At 48.1% G+C, this 17,159-nt stretch overlaps 1 protein-coding gene across 7 annotated transcripts in view; it reads left to right on the forward strand.

Annotated features, from left to right (window-relative positions):
• The first annotated feature begins 6,308 nt into the window (after nt 1–6,308).
• CFAP74 (cilia and flagella associated protein 74) overlaps nt 6,309–17,159 on the forward strand; it is an 84,220-nt gene continuing 73,369 nt past the window's right edge. For 4 of the 7 annotated variants that reach the window (XM_055382619.2, XM_055382653.2, XM_055382656.2 and 1 more), the window contains exon 1: nt 6,309–6,540. The gene's annotated coding sequence lies outside the window, so the exon portion shown is untranslated. The remainder of the gene's footprint in view (nt 6,541–17,159) is intronic. The other 3 variants (XM_055382629.2, XM_055382639.2, XM_055382647.2) reach the window with 1 other exon arrangement.

Here is a 17,159-nt window from a genome sequence, read left to right on the forward strand (position 1 = left end):
CGATCTCCTGACCTCGTGATCTGTCCATCTCAGCCTCCCAAAGTGCTGGGATTACAGGTGTGAGACACCGCGCCCGGCCTAGAGTGTTAATGCAACTTAATATCAGCCAGACCCCTGTACTGTTCTTAATATTGGCCAGAACGCCGTACTTGTACGCACCCCGGGCACCCTCCCAAGCACACATCTTTCTCAAATGCCTGAACCACTGCACCAGCCACCGTCCTCCCAGGGCACTACAGGGAGAGCTTTACCTCATGCAGGGCATCCATGTGCCACCCAGGATGGGATCCCATTGCCAGCTGGGCAGTGAGTGATCCAGCTCCAAACCCCATCATGCCATCTGCCTTCTCAGACCATTCCTGGCACCACCTACGCCTCTTTGTGCCCTCCAGTAAGCAGACCATGCAATGAAATCAGGAATGCAAAAGACTTGTTGAGAGCTCACACCTATGAAAGATCAAGGCAGAGTTGGGGAACCGGGCTGCGAAAGCCTTCAGGCCACAATACCCGTCCAATGTCTGTGAAAGAAAATTGGGAGGAAACAGAATCAGGGCTGGGAGAGCCCGACTGCAATGCAAATCTCTCAACATTTCGGCCAACCCAGTGGAGGGGCATGGCAGGGCTCTGCAGCAGAGAATGCCCAGTGTCCACCAGGAGTCCCGTGTCGGGGGCCAGGGCTGCCCAGTGCCCCTGCATGCTCAGTCATGGGCCAGGGGCCGCCCAGAGAGTGTGCTCTGCTCAAACGCTGTTGCAGGTCCCTGCGGCACGGCTGAAGGCTGGAGGCTCCCTGCACGCCTCACAGCTAAACGCAAATCCATGCTCCAGTGAAGATGGAAGTGGCGCCCCTAAGGCTGCCACAGCATTTCGGAATGGTAACTTAGTATCCTAGCACCCTCCAAAGGTGGCCAGTGAGGGTTTTATTTTATTTTTAGAGGCAGGGTCTCGCTCTGTTGCTCGGCTGCAGTGCAGTGGCATGATCACAGCTCACTGCAGCCTCGACCTCCTGAGCTCAAGCGACCCTCCTGCCTCGGCCTCAGGAGTAGCTGAGACTACAGGCACATGCCACCACACCCAGTTTTTTTTTTTGTTTTTGAGACGGAGTCTCGCTCTGTCACCAGGCTGGAGTGCAGTGGTGCGATCTCAGCTCACTGCAACCTCCTCCTCCCGAGTTCAAGCAATTCTCCCGCCTCAACTTCCTATGTAGCTGGGAATACAGGTGCGCACCACCACACCCAGCTAATTTTTGTGTTTTTAGTAGAGACGGTTTCACCATGTTGTCCAGGATGGTCTCGATCTCTTGACCTCATGATCTGCCTGCCTCGGCCTCTCAAAGTGCTGGGATTACAGGCGTGAGCCACCGTGCCCAGCATTTTTTTTTTTTTTTTTTTTTGAGACAGAGTCTCACTCTGTCACCCAGGCTGGAGTGTAATGGCACAATCTCAGCTCACTGCAACCTCCACCTTCCGGGTTCAAGTGATTCTCCTGCCTCAGCCTCCTGGGTCCCTGGGACTACAGGCACCTGCCACCATGCCCGGCTAATTTTTGTATTTTTAGTAGAGATGGGGTTTCACCATGTCAGCCAGGCTGGTCTGGAACTCCTGACCTTGCCATTTGCCTGCCTCAACCTCCCAAAGTGCTGGGATTACTGGCGTGAGCCACTTCGCCCGGCTCCAGATAATTTTTTTAAATTATTTTTTATAGAGCTGGGGTCTCACTATGTCGCCCAGGCTGGTTTATTTTAAATGAACTCGTGGACACTAATATATTTGAAGTGCTTCAATCCACTGCAATTTACTTTTCCTTTTGATACTCAGTTGATGCTTACTTTTGCCAGTGAGAGCCCCTTCAAACTGGCGAATGGATCCTCCGAGACAAACTAGAATCTGTGTTAATTTTCCTGCTTGCTGTTATGATGAGATGTTCTGGGGTCATCTTGTATGTTTTCTGCCTCATGTCTGAAATCCGTCATTTTTCCAAGAAGCCATGGTTTCTTTTCTAGGGAAATGGCAGGAAGAAACAATGGTCTGGGTGCTCCTCGCACCGGGACTGGTGACCGTTTCTAGTCCAGCACAATCCCAGGAATGAGGGTCCTTGTTTCATGTCTGTGCTGTCCACTGGGGTAGCCACCGGCCACGGAGGACTACTCAGCACCTGCAATGTGGCTACTGCCACTGAGGAATGCAATTTTACATTTTATTTGATTTAATTTTTTTTTTTGAGACAGAGTTTTTGCACTGTTGCCCAGGCTAGAGTACAGCGGTACAATCTAGGCTCACCGCAACCTCCGCCTCCCGGGTTCAAGTGATTTTCCTGCCTCAGCCTCCCAAGTAGCTGGGAGTACAGGTGCCCACCACCATGCCCAGCTAATTTTTGTATTTTTAGTAGAGACGGGGTTTTACCATGTTGGTCAGGTTGGTCTCGATCTCCTGACCTCAAGTGATCTATCCACCTTGGCCCTGCAAAGTACTGGGATTACAGGTGTGAGCCACTGCGCACGGCCTGATTAAAACTTTTTAATGTGGTAAAATATACACAAAACTTAACCACCTTCCCTGTATTACTTATTTGTTTTTTCTTTTTCTTTTTTTTTTTTTTTTGAGATGGAGTCTTGTTCTGTCGCCCAGGCTGAAGTGCAGTTGCACATCTCAGCTCACTGCAACTCAAGGATTTCTTGAGGCCAGGAGTTCTACACCAGCCTGGAAAAGATAGTGAGACCTCATCTCTGCAAAAATAAAAATAAAAATGACCAGCTACACGGGAGGCTGAGGCAGGAGAATGGCATGAACCTGGGAGGTGGAGCTTGCAGTAAGCTGAGATTGCGCCACTGCACTCCAGCCTGGGCGACAGAGCGAGACTCTGTCTCAAAAAATAATAATAATAAAATAAAATAAAATATAAATGAATTAGCTGGGCATGGTGGTACACACATGTAGTCCCCGCTGCTTGGGAGGCTGAGGTGGGAGGCTCTCTTGAGCCCAGGAGGTGGAGGCTGCGGGGAGCCATGATGGAGCCGCCACACTCCAGCCTGGGGAACAGAGCCAGACATTGTCTCTTTGAAAAAGTTACTTTCTGAGGCCGAGGCGGGCAGATCACTTGAGCTCAGGAGTTCGAGACCAGCCTGGCCAACATGGTGAAACCCCGTCTCTACTAAAAATACAAAAAACCAGCCAGGCATTGAGGCTCATGCCTGTAATCTCAGCTACTTGGGAGGCTGAGGCAGGAGAATTGCTTGGATCCAGGAGGCGGAAGTTGCAGTGAGCCAAGATCACTCCATTGCACTCCAGCCTGGGTGACACAGCGAGACTCTGTCTAAAAATAAAAATAAAAAGTCACTCAAAATTATCCTTTTTTGTATGGCTAACCCCCCCACATGCCATACAATTAGGTTCATTTGTTTCATTCTGTCTCCAAGTTTTAGATGCTTTTCTATTTTGATTTATTTTTGGTTTTCTAATTACACAGTTCTATGACTGAATGTAAGCACATTTAAAGAGATCTACTTTCTATTCCTGTGTCCTTCTGCCCCAGATAGTAACCTTTTTAATGTAAAAAAAACCCTATATATTCTTATTGCCGCTGCTCCTTCTTTCATAAATACTATACACACTTTTCTGCATCTTGATTTTTTTTTTTTTGAGACAGGATCTCACTTGTCACCTAAGCTGGAGTGCAGTGGCGCGATCACAGCTCAGGGCAGCATCAATCTCCCGGGCTCAAGAGGTCCTCCCACCTCAGCCTCCCGAGTAGCTGGGGCTACAGGTATGCACCACTATGGCCGGCTAATTTTTTTTGTACTTTTTTAGAGTCAGAGTTTCACCATGTTGCCCAGGCTGGTCTCAAACTCCTGGACTCAAGTGATCCTCCCACCTTACCCCCCAAAGTGCTGGGATTAGAAGCGTGAGCCGCTGCGCCTGGCCGGATTTGTTTTTTTTTTTCTTTTTTGAGATGGGGTTTCACTATGTTGCCAGGGCTGGAGTGCAGTGGTACAATCATAGCTCACTGCAGCCTCAAACTCCTGGGCTCGAGCAATCCATCCTGCAGCTTCCCAAGTAGCTGGGACTACAGGCTCAAGCCACCATGCCTGGCTCAATTTTTTTTACTTAACAATATGTTCTGGAGTCACTCCACAGCAGAACATAGAAATAAATGGTCCTTATACCTTCTTTACAGCTGACCTCCATCGTGTAGCTGTTCCACAGCTTCCTTAACCAACCAGTTCCATGGACACGGGGCTGTTCTTAGGCTGTCACTGTCCTTTCCTTCTTTCCTAGACAGTATATATAGATAGATAGAGAGAGAGAGAGAGAGAGAGAGAGAGAGAGAGAGAGAGAGAGAGATGGAGTCTCGCTCTGTTGCCCAGGCTGGAGTGCAGTAGTGTGATCTTGGCTCACTGCAAACTGCTTCCTAGGTTCAAGTGATTCTCCTGTGTCAGCCTCCCGAGTAGCTGGGATTACAGGCATGCGCCACCACGCCCAGCTAATTTTTGTATTTTAGTAGACAGGGGTTTCACCATGTTGGCCAGGCTGGTCTCGAACTCCTGACCTCAGGTGATCCACCTGCCTTGGCCTCCCAAAGTGCTGGGATTATAGGCATGAACCACTGCGCCCGGCCCTTTCCTAGAAAGTATATTAACAGTTCATTGGGAAAGGTCCAGGGAGGCAAAGTTGATAAGGAAGAAGCCCTATCATCTCCGTGGAGTCGGGAAGAAGTATAATCTCTCTTATAAAAGCGAACCTGGGCTGGTAATGGTGGCTTGGTTCTATTCCTCAGATTCTGAGGAGGAAAGTGATCTGGCACTGTGGAAGGTGGGTAAGTGCAGAGGTGCTGTGGTGTCACCCAGCTACTTTCCACAGCCATTCTAACGGGTGCTGGGCATTCTGAAATGTGTCTTGCCTCTGATGGATCAGGTTATGGGCCAGGATAAAACCAAAGGACCTCCCAGGCCTCACTGTGGCATCAGGAGCCAGCCACCCTGCAAGCCCTACACATGGCGTGCTGAAAGACTGCCAGGGTAGGGGACGCGTCCAATTCACCTGTGAGCCCAGTTCTTGGCATAGAGTGGCCCAATGAGAGACCACTCCCTTTCCTCACACTCCCACGTCTCCATTGCAAACGGCCCCCACGGGCCAGAGGTGCGAGAAGAGGCTCCGGTGTAACAGGATGCACAGTGAGATGGGCTGGGCAGCAGGGGCTGGGGACTGTGGGAAACGCAATGCGGAACGTCAGAACCGGCTTGGCATGTTGGGCCCATCTTCCGTTTTGGTTTTTTTGTTTGTTTGTCTTGAGACAGAGTCTCGCTCTGTCGTTCAGGCTGGAGTGCAGTGGCGCAATCTTGGCTCACTGCAACCTCCACCTCCCGGGTTCAAACGATTCTCCTGCCTCAGCCTCTGGGGTAGCTGGGACTGCAGGTGTGCGCCACCACACCCGGCTAATTTTTGTATTTTTAGTAGAGACAGGGTTTCACCATGTTGGCCAGGATAGTCTCGAACTCCTGACCTCAAGTGATCTGCCCAACTCAGCCTCCCAAAGTGCTGGGATTACAGGCATGAGCCACGGTGCCCAGCCGGGTTTTTGCTGTTTTTAATTTTGAAACAGGGTCTTGATTTGGCTCAGGCCAGAGTGATGGCACCATCATAGCTCACTGACTTTGCTATTTACTTTTACAATTTTTCAGTTGGAGCCTTTGCTGGAACATAACATTCAGAAGTCTTTTTTTTTTTTTTTTTTTTTTTTTTTTTTGAGCCGGAGTCTCACTCTGTCATCCAGGCTGGAGTGCAGTGGTGCGATCTTGGCTCACTGCAACCTCCTCCTCCTGGATTCAAGCGATTCTCCTGCCTCAGCCTCCTGAGTAGCTGGGATTACAGGCAGCTGCCACCACGCCCCGCTAATTTTTGTATATTTAGAAGAGACGGGGTTTCACCATGTTGGCGAAGCTGGTCTCGAACTCCTGACCTCAAGTGATCCGTCCACCTCGGCCTCCTAAAGTGTTGGGATTACAGGCGTGAGCCACCGCGCCCAGCCCGATCTTCCATTTTCAAGAGAAGAGGAAAATCCCCATTTTCACGGGAAACCTCCTAGTTTTTTAGGTTGACAAATGACTCCAAACCATCATGCACCCGCCCCGGTCCTCTGGGCCACCGCGCCGGTGCTGAGCTCCTCCAGGCCCCCCAAGTCTGTCTGTCACCTCCAAGGCTTGGCCCTGGGTCAGGCCTGGCTGTCTGGGACCCCGGAGACGTCCCCGCCCCGCGGCCTGTGGCCTGGCCCTTCAGCCGCGCCTCGGGGCCTGCGACCTCCTTGCCCCGGCCCCGGCCCGCGCCGTGGGTGGTGGGTCGGACCAAACCACCCGCTCCAGCCAGGGAGCAGCATGGGCGAGGCTCCCCCTCCGGCCACGATGGAGTCTTCCGTTGCCATGGAGCTGCCCGCCCCAAACCACGCCGCCGGCGCCGCGGAGGGCAATCGCCAAGGACTGCCGCCTGCCTGAGCAGCTCGGGGTGTCTGTGCCTCCGGAGCCCGAGAACCTGGGACCCAGGCCAGCCAGAGGTGGGTGTGGGGGCGGATGCGTTTGACCCTGGGGCTGAGCTGGAAGGGTTTGACCCCCGCCCCCCGGGCAGAACTCCTTCCAATATTAAACGCCTTTCCCAGAAAGCTGTGCCAGAAAAATGACTTTGTTAATAGTTCTAGTCCCTGGTTCGTTTCAGGGAACCCCGGCGCTGGCACAGCCTCTGTTGAGGGACCAGCCCCTGACTTTGCAGCAGATGTTATAATAAAGTATTATTATAACACGTTTACAAAAACATTAAACAAAAATCAAGGGCCAGCCTGTCTGGTGAAAAGTTAAGACTGGTGAGTGTCTGCCTAGCTAAAAAGGAGAGCATGGTCCATAGCCCCAAAGTCATTTACTTTCAGTATGTATAACCTAGTTTTGGAAGCTGATTTGCCTCTAGTATTTTGTTTTTCTTAAAGGAATACTCCTTTTAGCTGCATAAGCCAGGTACTGAGGTCGTAAGCAGGCCTGCTCTAGGGCCCACAGTTCAAAAGAAATGGACTGATATTCTCTGCATAAAGATGGTGCGTAAATGCGCATGTGCGACTTAGAGTGGTTATAAAGCGAACATCAGTAGCCACTACCCAAGTTAAGAAATAGAACCTCGTCAGCACCCCAGAGTCTCTCCCGCATGCCACTCACAGACCCGCTCTTCTTGACCATGGCTGACTTTTTCTTTAGTTTTACTACCTATGCATGTGTCCCTAAACAATATAGTTAACTTTCACTTATTTTAAACTTTATATAAACTTTATATTTATATAAAATTTTAAAGATGATATATAAATTTCTTTAGTTTTACTATCTACGCATGAGTCCCTAAACAATATAGTTAACTTTCACTTATTTTAAACTTTATATAAACTTTATATTTATATAAAATTTTAAAGATGATATATAAATTTCTTTAGTTTTACTTACCTATGCATGTGTCCCTAAACAATATAGTTAACTTTCACTTATTTTAAACTTTATATAAACTTTATATTTATATAAAATTTTAAAGATGATATATAAATTTCTTTAGTTTTACTACCTATTCATGCGTCCCTAAACAATATAGTTAACTTTCACTTATTTTAAACTTTACATAAACTTTATATAAAATTTTAAAGAATATATGTGGTGTTATATAAACAATATATAATATAAATATATAGACTATATATAATGCCACATATAGTTTTATGTAAGTTTAATAATATATATTAAACTTCATATAATACTACATATATTCTTTAATTTTTTTTTTTTTGAGACAGAGTCTCACTGTGTTGCCCAGGTTGGAATGCAGCGGGGCGATCTCGGCTCACTGCAACCTCCGCCTCCTGGGTTCAAGCGATTCTCCTGCCTCAGCCTCCCAAGTAGCTGGGATTATAGCATGCCTGGCTAATTTTTGTATTTTTAGTATAGACGGGGTTTCCCCGTGTTGGCCAGGATGGTCTTGAACTCCTGATCTCAAATGATCCACCCACCTCCGCCTCCCAAAGTGCTGGGATTACAGGCGGTGAGCCACCACACCCAGCCAACTTTATTTTAAACTTTATATAAATTTATTTATATAAAATTTTAAAGAATATGTGTGGTATTATGTAAGGTTTATATAAGTTTAATAATATATATAAACTTTATGTAATACCACATACATTCTTTAACATTTTTTGAAACAATCCCAAACTTGTATAAAAGTTGCAAGCTCAGCACAAAAAAACTTCTCGTGAAGTATTTGAGAGTAAGTTGCCTTCATGACGCTCTGTCGCCCCCCACCCTTGTAGAGTGTATTTTCCACAAACGAGGACATTCTCCAACACAGCCACACATGGCCCGAGTCAGGAGAGGACACAGGCCTGTTGCTGTGTTTACCCCTCAGCCTGTCAAACACGCTTTGCCAGTTGATTGCATCAGGGCCCCAACGTGGAAGGATCCAGCCTAGAGTCACTTTGCACTGAATTCTCACATACCTCTTTATTCCCCTTCAGTCCAGAACATTCCTTGGCCTTGCTTTGGCTGTCATGACCCTGACACTTCTGAAGGTCATAGGCCAATTACTTTGGAGAAAGTCCTTCCATTTGGTTTCGTCTGCTGTGTCCTCGTGATTAGATTCCCACTGCGTGTCTCGGACAGGAGAGTCGCAGAGGTGACACCGTGGCCTGTTCATTCCATCCAGTCAGTGGCTCACGGTGGTCATGTTGTCACGTTACTGATGATGTTCACTTTGAGCTCTTGATTAAGGTGGTATCTGCCAACGTCTCCACTGGGAAGTTCTTTTTTCCTTCGTAATTAACAAGCATTTTGGCCAGGTGCAGTGGCTCACACCTGTAATTCCAGCACTTTGGGAGGCTGAGGAGGGCGGATCACGAGGTCAGTAGATCGAGACCATCCTGGCTAACACGGTGAAACCGTCTCTACTAAAAATACAAAAATTAGCCGGGTGTGGTGGCGGTCGCCTGTAGTCCTAGCTACTCGGGAGGCTGAGGCAGGAGAATGGCGTGAACCTGGGAGGCAGAGTTTGCAGTGAGCCGATGCTGCACCACTGCACTCCAGCCTGGGCAACAGAGCGAGACTCCGTCTCAAAAAAAAAAAAAAAAAAACAAAATGAAAAACAAAACAAAACAAAAAAACACAAGCATTTTGTAGGAGGTATTTGGAAGCTATGCAAATATGTCATCACTCCCAGACTTGGCCTGGGAGGCTCTCATGGTGGACACCTTCTTCTCCTGCCTGGGCTCTGATACCCTCTGCTGGACCACACCTGGGGCCGCCCTCTTTCTTCTCAGGCTCTGACATCCAGCTCTGAGCCTCAGCCACGCACACTGGCACCCTCCTCACCCAGCCAGGCGCCTGCAAACAGCTCTGAGCCTCAGCCACATACCCTCACCCTCACCCAGCCAGGCTCCGACAGCCCAGCCTGGGCCACTGTGGATCCTGCTCCACCTGCCCTACCCAGGGAACCTACTGTGACAGTGAAGGGAAGGGGGAGAGGAAGAGCATCAGGTGCGCCTCTGTCTTTTTCTCCTCGGGGTTGTGTGAGAGATTCATCCACACAGTGGCACCGTGGCCATCGGGGCTGTCTCTAAGCCTCAGGACCTGAGAATATGACCTTATTTGGACTTACGGTGATGCCTGTAAGTAGCTAAGAGGAGGACATACTAGAATAGGGTGAGTGCCTCATCTGGTATGACCGGTGTCCTTATAAAAAGGAGAAATTTGGACATAGACATGCACGCAGAGAGAATGTCCTATGAAGATTGGAATTTTGCTGCCACAAGCCACAGAACTAGCAGAAGCTAGAAGAGAGGCCTGAAACAGGCCCTTCCCTCGTGCCTTCAGAGGGAGCATGGCCCTGCCATCAACTCGGTTTTAGATGATGGCTTCCAGAACCATGAGACAACTCTGTTGTTGAAGCCACCTAGGTTGTGGTACTTTGTTATGGCGACCCCGGGAAGCTAACACAACAGGTGGGATTTTCTGTAGGGTGTGCTCCTGGGAGAGGAATCGCAGAGCCAGAGGGTGCCATAGGCAGGATGATCTCCCCCTTCCCCAAAAAAACCATGTCCTGGTCCTCCGAACCCGTGCGCGTGTTAGGGGACATGGCACGCCCTTAACTGTGAAGTGCCTATTGAAGTCTTTTGTCCATTTTGCTGTGGGGCTGTCTGTCTTTATCCATTCATGGATATTCCTTACATGGTCTTGACAGTAAAATTCTGGGTTATGTGCTGTGATTGTCTTCTACTTTGTAGGTTTTCTTTTTTTTTTTTTTTTTGAGATGGAGTCTCGCTCTGTCACCCAGGCTGGAGTGCAGTGGCACAATCTCAGCTCACTGCAACCTCCACCTCCCCAGTTCAAGCAACTCTCCTGCTTCAACCTCCCGAGGAGCTGGGACTCCAGGCGCCTGCACCACGCCTGGCTAATTTTTTGTATTTTTAGTAGAGACGGGGTTTCACCGTGTCAGCCAGGATGGTCTCGATCTCCTGACCTCATGATCCGCCCACCTCAGCCTCCCAAAGTGCTGGGATTACAGGCGTCAGCCACCGCGCCCAGCCTGTAGGTTTTCTTTAACTTTCCCTAGGATGTCATCTGAACAAAAGATTTGGTTTTGTTTATTTGTTTGAGACAGAGTCTTGCTCTGTCGCCTAAGCTGTAGTGCAGTGGCACGATCTTGGCTCACTGCAACCTCCTCCTCCCAGGTTCAAGGGAGTCTCTTGCCTCAGCCTCCCGAGTAGCTGGGGTTACAGCTGCATGCCACCGCACCTGGCTAATTTTTGTATTTTTTGTAGAGACGGGGTTTCACCATGTTGGCCAGGCTGGTCTCGAACTCCTGACCTCAAGTGACCCACCTGCCTCGGCCTCCCAAAGTGCTGGGATTACAGGTGTGAGCCACTGCACCTGGCCTGAATGAAAATTTTTAATTGAAATGTGGGCGACTCTACCAAATTTTCCCTTTGTACCTAAAGTTTTTAGTGTTTTATTTGAGAAATTCTGAAGTAACAAGGCTCCATTCCCACCCCCCATCGACTCCCCGCTAACACACACTGTAGCTGAATTTTGATTTTTCCCATACGAGTCTTTAATCCACGTGAGACTGATCTTTGGGTGGGTGCCGACAAAGATGTCCATTCTGTGGCTGCTGCTCAGCAACCCTGCTTCTATCCTGCATAGCGCTAGTACGTGGGGGCCTGTTTCTGGCCTCTCTGATCTGTTCCATTGGTCTGTTTGTCTTGTCCAAAGCACTCTACTGTCTTAATTTTACAGCTTTAGAATCAATCTTGATATCTGGTGGGGCACCCCTTCCCCCTTCAAAACTATTGTTCCATTGTTCTTCCATATGCATTTTAAAATTCGCCAGACGCGTTTCTCATTCTCTTGCTCTTGCATGTAGACACACACACGCATTTCTGCTGGGATTTGGATAGGGGTTTTAGGGAATCTATACAGCAGTCTGGAAGGGGCTGACTTCCTGACGACATTGAGTTTCTAGTGCTTGAACATGAGCTATTTATTTATTTTATTTTTTAATTTTAATTTTATTTTATTATTACTTTTTTTGAGACGGAGTCTCACTCTGTCGCCTAGGCTAGAGTGCAGTGGCGAGATCTCAGCTCACTGCAAGCTCCGCCTCCTGGCTTCACGCCATTCTCCTACTCAGCCTCCCGAGTAGCTGGGACTACAGGTGCCCACCACCACGCCCGGCTAATTTTGTTTTTGTATTTTTAGTAGAGACGAGGTTTCACCGTGTTAGCCAGGATGGTCTTGATCTCCTGACCTCATGATCCGCCCACCTCGGCCTCCCAAAGTGCTGGGATTACAGGTGACCGCCACCACACTCGGCTAATTTTTGTATTTTTAGTAGAGATGAGGTTTTACCATATTGGCCAGGCAGGTCTCGAACTCCAGACCTCAGGTGATCCACCCGCCTCAGCCTCCCAAAGTGCTGGGATTATAGGCATGAGCCACCACGCCCGGCCCACATTGATAATTTCTTAATGGAAACTAATGCCAGTTTGTGCTCACTTTCAGGAATTGTCTCAAAAATGTCTTTTACAGCTGGTTTGCTTGAATCGAGATTTGAACAAGATCCCCAGGTTGCATGTGGCCGACTTGTCTCTTGAGGCTCTTTTCACTTAAAGACCTCCCCTTCCTTATATTCCTCCAGGCCATTTATTTGTTGAAGAAACGGGTCGTTTGTTCCATTTATTTTTATGTCTGTCTCCTTTCATGCTGCCCGAGGGGGTTCCTCGCGTTCTCTGTAGAGGTCTGTGTGTCTTTTGTTGTATTTCTTCTTGAGTACTTCATGGTTTTTGATGTGATTATAAACGGTAGCTTTTCTAAATCTCATTTTCTCATTATTTCTTCTGATAAATAGAAATATACTTGCTTTTCATTATTGAAGTTGTACGTAGCAACATTACTAAGTTGTTTTAATTAAATAACTTATCTGTATATTTGTTTGGATTTTCTATGTAGAGTCATTTTATCTGAAATAATGACCATTTTTCCCTTCCATTCCTTATGCCTTTTATTTCCTTTTTTTGTTTTTTTTTTTTTTTTTGAGACGGAGTTTCGCTCTTGTCGCCCAGGCTGGAGTGCAGTGGCTCAATCTCAGCTCACTGCAACCTCTGCCTCCCAGGTTCAAACGTTTCTCCTGCCTCAGCCTCCCAAGTAGCTGGGATTACAGGCGTGCGCCACCACGCCTGGCTAATTTTGTATTTTTGGTAGAGGCGGGGTTTCCCCACGTTGGCCAGGCTGGTCTCGAACTCCTGACCTCAGGTGATCCACCAACCTTAGCGTCCCAAAGTGCTGGGATTACAGGCATGCGCCACCACGCCTGGCTAATTTTGTATTTTTGGTAGAGGCAGGGTTTCCCCACGTTGGTCAGGCTGGTCTCGAACTCCTGACCTCAGGTGATCCACCAACCTTAGCCTCCCAAAGTGCTGGGATTACAGGCATGTGCCACCGCGCCCGGCCGCCTTTTATTTCTTTTACATCTGATTGTTCTGGCTGGGGACGTGATGAATACTGAGAAGTGGTTTTAGACAGCGTCCCTGTTTTGTTCTCAGTCTTAAGGGAATGTTTTTAATGTTTAAGTGTGACGTTTGCTGTGGTAATTTTTGGTATATATATACTCTATCACATTACAGATGTTCATTTCTTCTTCTTTTTTTTTTCTTTTTTTTTTTTCAAGACCGAGTCTTGCTCTGTCACCCAGGCTGGAGTGCAGTGGCATGATCTTGGCTCACTGCAACCTCCACCTCCTGAGTTTAAGCGATTCTCCTGCCTCAGCCTCCTGAGTAGCTGGGATTACAGGTGCCTGCCACCACACCCAGCTAATTTTTGTATTTTTAGTAGAGACGGGGTTTCACCATGTTGGCCAGGCTGCTCTCGAACTCCTGACCTCAAGTGATCCACCCGCCTCGGCCTCCAAAAGTGCTGAGATCACAGACATGAGTGCCCGCACCCAGCCAATATTTCAGGAGACCTTCTTTCTGTTACTGCCAGTCCACTTAGAAGCCCACATGAGATCACACACTTAATCTGATTTTTTCTGTTTCTTCATATGTTTAAAGTAGCACCCATAGTGAATAATCTGATCAATCAACGTTAAGTGCAGAATTGAAGCTGCTGAGTCTTCCTGGTGAATTGAACATGCGGTTAGAATGTGTCCCCACTGCTGTTCCTGCTTTTTGCTGCTTTTTGCCTAAGTTTTTTGTCTGTTTCTAGACAACTCCACTAACTTCCTGTTTATGGTTCCTGCCTTTCTTTCTGACGCAATGCTTCTTAAGCTTGTGTTTTCGACGTCTATCTCTTAAATTGTAGAGAGTTTGGGCAGGCACAGTGGTTCACACCTGTAATCCCAGCACTTTGGAAGGCTGAGGCGGGTGGATTACCCGAGGTCTTGAGTTTGAAACCAGCCTGGCCAACATGATGAAACTCCGTCTCTATTAAAAATACAAAAATTAGCCAGGCGTGGTGGCCTGTGCCTGTAATCCCAGCTGCCCAGGAGGCTGGGGTACAAGAATTGCTTGACCCCGGGAGGCAGAGGTTGCAGTGAGCCGAGATCGTACCTCTGCACTCCAGCGTGGGCGACAGAGTGAGACTCTGCCTCAAAAAACAAAAACAAAAACAAAAAGTTAGTTTGATTTTTTTTTGGTTGTTCTTGGGTTTGTTGTTGTTGTTGTTTTCATTTTGTTTGTTTGAGACGGAGTCTCGCTCTGTCGCCCATCCTGGAGTGCAGTGGTGTGATCTCGGCTCACTGCAAGCTCTGCCTCTCGGGGTCATGCCATTCTCCTGCCTCAGCCTCCCAAGTAGCTGGGACTACAGGCACGCGCCACCATACCTGGCTAATTTTTGTATTTTTATTTTTATTTATTTATTTATTTTTTGAGACGGAGTCTCGCTCTGTCACCCAGGCTGGAGGGCAGTGGTGCAATCTCAGCTCACTGCAACCTCTGCCTCCCGGGTTCACGCCATTCTCCTGCCTCAGCCTCCCGAGTAGCTGGGACTACAGGCACGCACCACCATACCTGGCTAATGTTTGTATTTTTAGTAGAGATGGGGTTTCACCGTGTTAGCCAGGATGGTCTCGATCTCCTGACCTCGTGATCCACCCACCTCTGCCTCCCAAAGTGCTGGGATTACAGGCGTGAGCCACCGAGCCCGGCCTGTTCTTAGTTTTTAATGCAATTCGATAATATACTTCCCTTTAGCTTGCTTATTTAATCTATATTTTTACTTAGGTTTTAACCTGAAAGTTTTTTATTTTGTCCGTTCTTTAACTGTTTTTTTTTTCTTTTTTTTGAGACTGAGTCTCATTCTGTCACCCAGGCTGGAGTGCAGTGGTATGATCTCAGCTCACTGCAACCTCCGCCTCCTGGGTTCAAACGATTCTCCTGCCTCAGCCTCCTAAGTAGCTGGGATTACAGGGATGCGCCATCACGCCCGGCTAATTTTTGTATTTTTAGTAGAGACAGGGTTTCACTATGTTGGCCAGGCTGGTCTCAAACCTTAAGTGATCCGCCCGCCTCGGCTTCCCAAAGTGCTGGGATTACAGGTGTGAGCCACCGCACCTGGTTCGTTCTTCAACATTTTTACGAGAATTAAAGTACAGTCCTATCCGGCATTTCTGATGATTTTCAGTGTGATGCTGGCACACTGGCTAGCCATGTCACAACAGTGGAACTTCCACTGCTTCTTCAGCACACTTTCCTGGGTCTCTCAGTTCCCAATCCCACTGCTCCCACTGGAGGACCACCTGAAGCTGCCCAGTCCTGAACCTTTCACAGCTGTGTGGCGACGTCGGGCTTGTTCTCAGCTTCCCCTGCAGAGGGTCAGCCAGCGCCTCTGTCTGCAGGGACAGCTACCCTCATCCCTCCACCTCCTGCTTCTCTTTGCTCCTGTTTCTCCCAGTGGCCCTTGCCCTGGTAGATTCATGTACTGAAAACAATAAATCTACCCCCTGTTGTTAGTGGGGACTCAGGAGAGATCAGAGGTGACTGCCTGTTGGAAGTGCCGTCTTTAACCGGATGCTCAGTGTATGTGGTTTAGTGGGATCATCTTCAAAGGAACTGTGTGTGTGCAATGACACCTTTTAGAAGACTGTCATCCACGGGGTGTCCAGCAAAATGAGGTCGCGGAGGCCGCGTGGAATTCACAAGCACAGAGCTGAATAGGTTTGCCCATTTTCTAAATAGTTTCTGAAAATCCTGCCATTCAAAGACTAGCAGGTTAATCAGTTCTTTCAAGTGGAAAAAATATTGTTGGAATTTTACAAGATGCCTTAAAATTCTGCCTCCCAGGACTTTAAAATGCAATTGTTTCTTTGTAAGTTTAAAAAATTACTGGCATTGATACATTAATAACTTATCCAAGAAACATTGCTAGGCACCGAAAATATTTTTAGTGAATTATTCTGAAGCAATTGCTAAGTTAAGCAATGAAAAACAGCCCTCTACAATTTTACAGTTTTAGCATCTCATACATAATGTCAACATTTATGTACATTTCACCTGGAATTACCCATTATTTCAATGCGAAATGGTAGTGCTAATTCCCAATGTTAGATGTCTGTCTCTATACTAGGTACATTGACTTAAAGCTTTTTTTTTTTTTTTTTAACCCTTTTAGAGTCAGGGTCTTGCTCTGTCGCCCAGGCTGGGCTGCAGTGGCACAATCACAGCTCACGGCAGCCTCGACCTCTTGGGCTCAAGTGATCCTCCCACCGCAGCCTCCTGAATAGGTGGGACTACAGGTGCCCACCACCATGCCTGGCTACATTTTTTTATTTTTATTTTATTTTATTTTATTTTTGAGACGGAGTCTCGCTGTGTCGTCCAGGCTGGAGTGCAGTGGCGGATCTCGGCTCACTGCAAGCTCCGCCTCCCGGGTTCACGCCATTCTCCTTCCTCAGCCTCCCGAGTAGCTGGGACTATAGGCGCCCGCCACCACGCCCGGCTAATTTTTTGTGTTTTTAGTAGAGATGGGGTTTCATTGTGTTAGCCAGGATGGTCTCGATCTCCTGACCTCATGATCCGCCTGCCTCGGCCTCCCAAAGTGCTGGGATTACAGGCGTGAGCCACTGTGCCTGGTCACTTTTTTTTTTTTTCTAGAAATGGGGGTCTCACTATATTGTCCAGTCTGGTCTCAAACTCCTGGCCTCAAGAGAGCCTCCCACCTCAGGCTCCCATGTTGCTGGGATTACAGGCATGAGCCACTGTGCCCTGCTGATTTATAAGCATTTGACATCAGCTGTTTTGTATATTAATCATGGTACAAGCACAATGTGATTAATAGGCGTTAAAACCAATCACATATTTAAGGTGTAATAGAAAACAGCCACCGGCCGGGCACGATGGCTCGCGCCTCTAGTTCTAACACTTGGGAAGGCCAAGGCAGGTGGATCACTTGATCCCAAAAGTTTGAGACCAGCCTGGGCAACATGGCGAAACCCTGTCTGTACAGAAAATACAAAAATCAGTTGGGTGTGGTGGTGCGTGCCTGTAGTCCCAGCTCCTTTGGGAGGCTGAAGCAGGAGGATCAATTGAGCCCAGGAGTTCGAGGCTGCAGTGAGCTGTGATCGCACCACTGCCCTCCAGCCTGGGTGACAGAGTCAAACCCTGTC

The sequence above is a fragment of the Gorilla gorilla genome, chromosome 1 (genome assembly GCF_029281585.2).
Source record: "Gorilla gorilla gorilla isolate KB3781 chromosome 1, NHGRI_mGorGor1-v2.1_pri, whole genome shotgun sequence".
NCBI classification, from domain to species: Eukaryota; Metazoa; Chordata; class Mammalia; order Primates; family Hominidae; genus Gorilla; species Gorilla gorilla.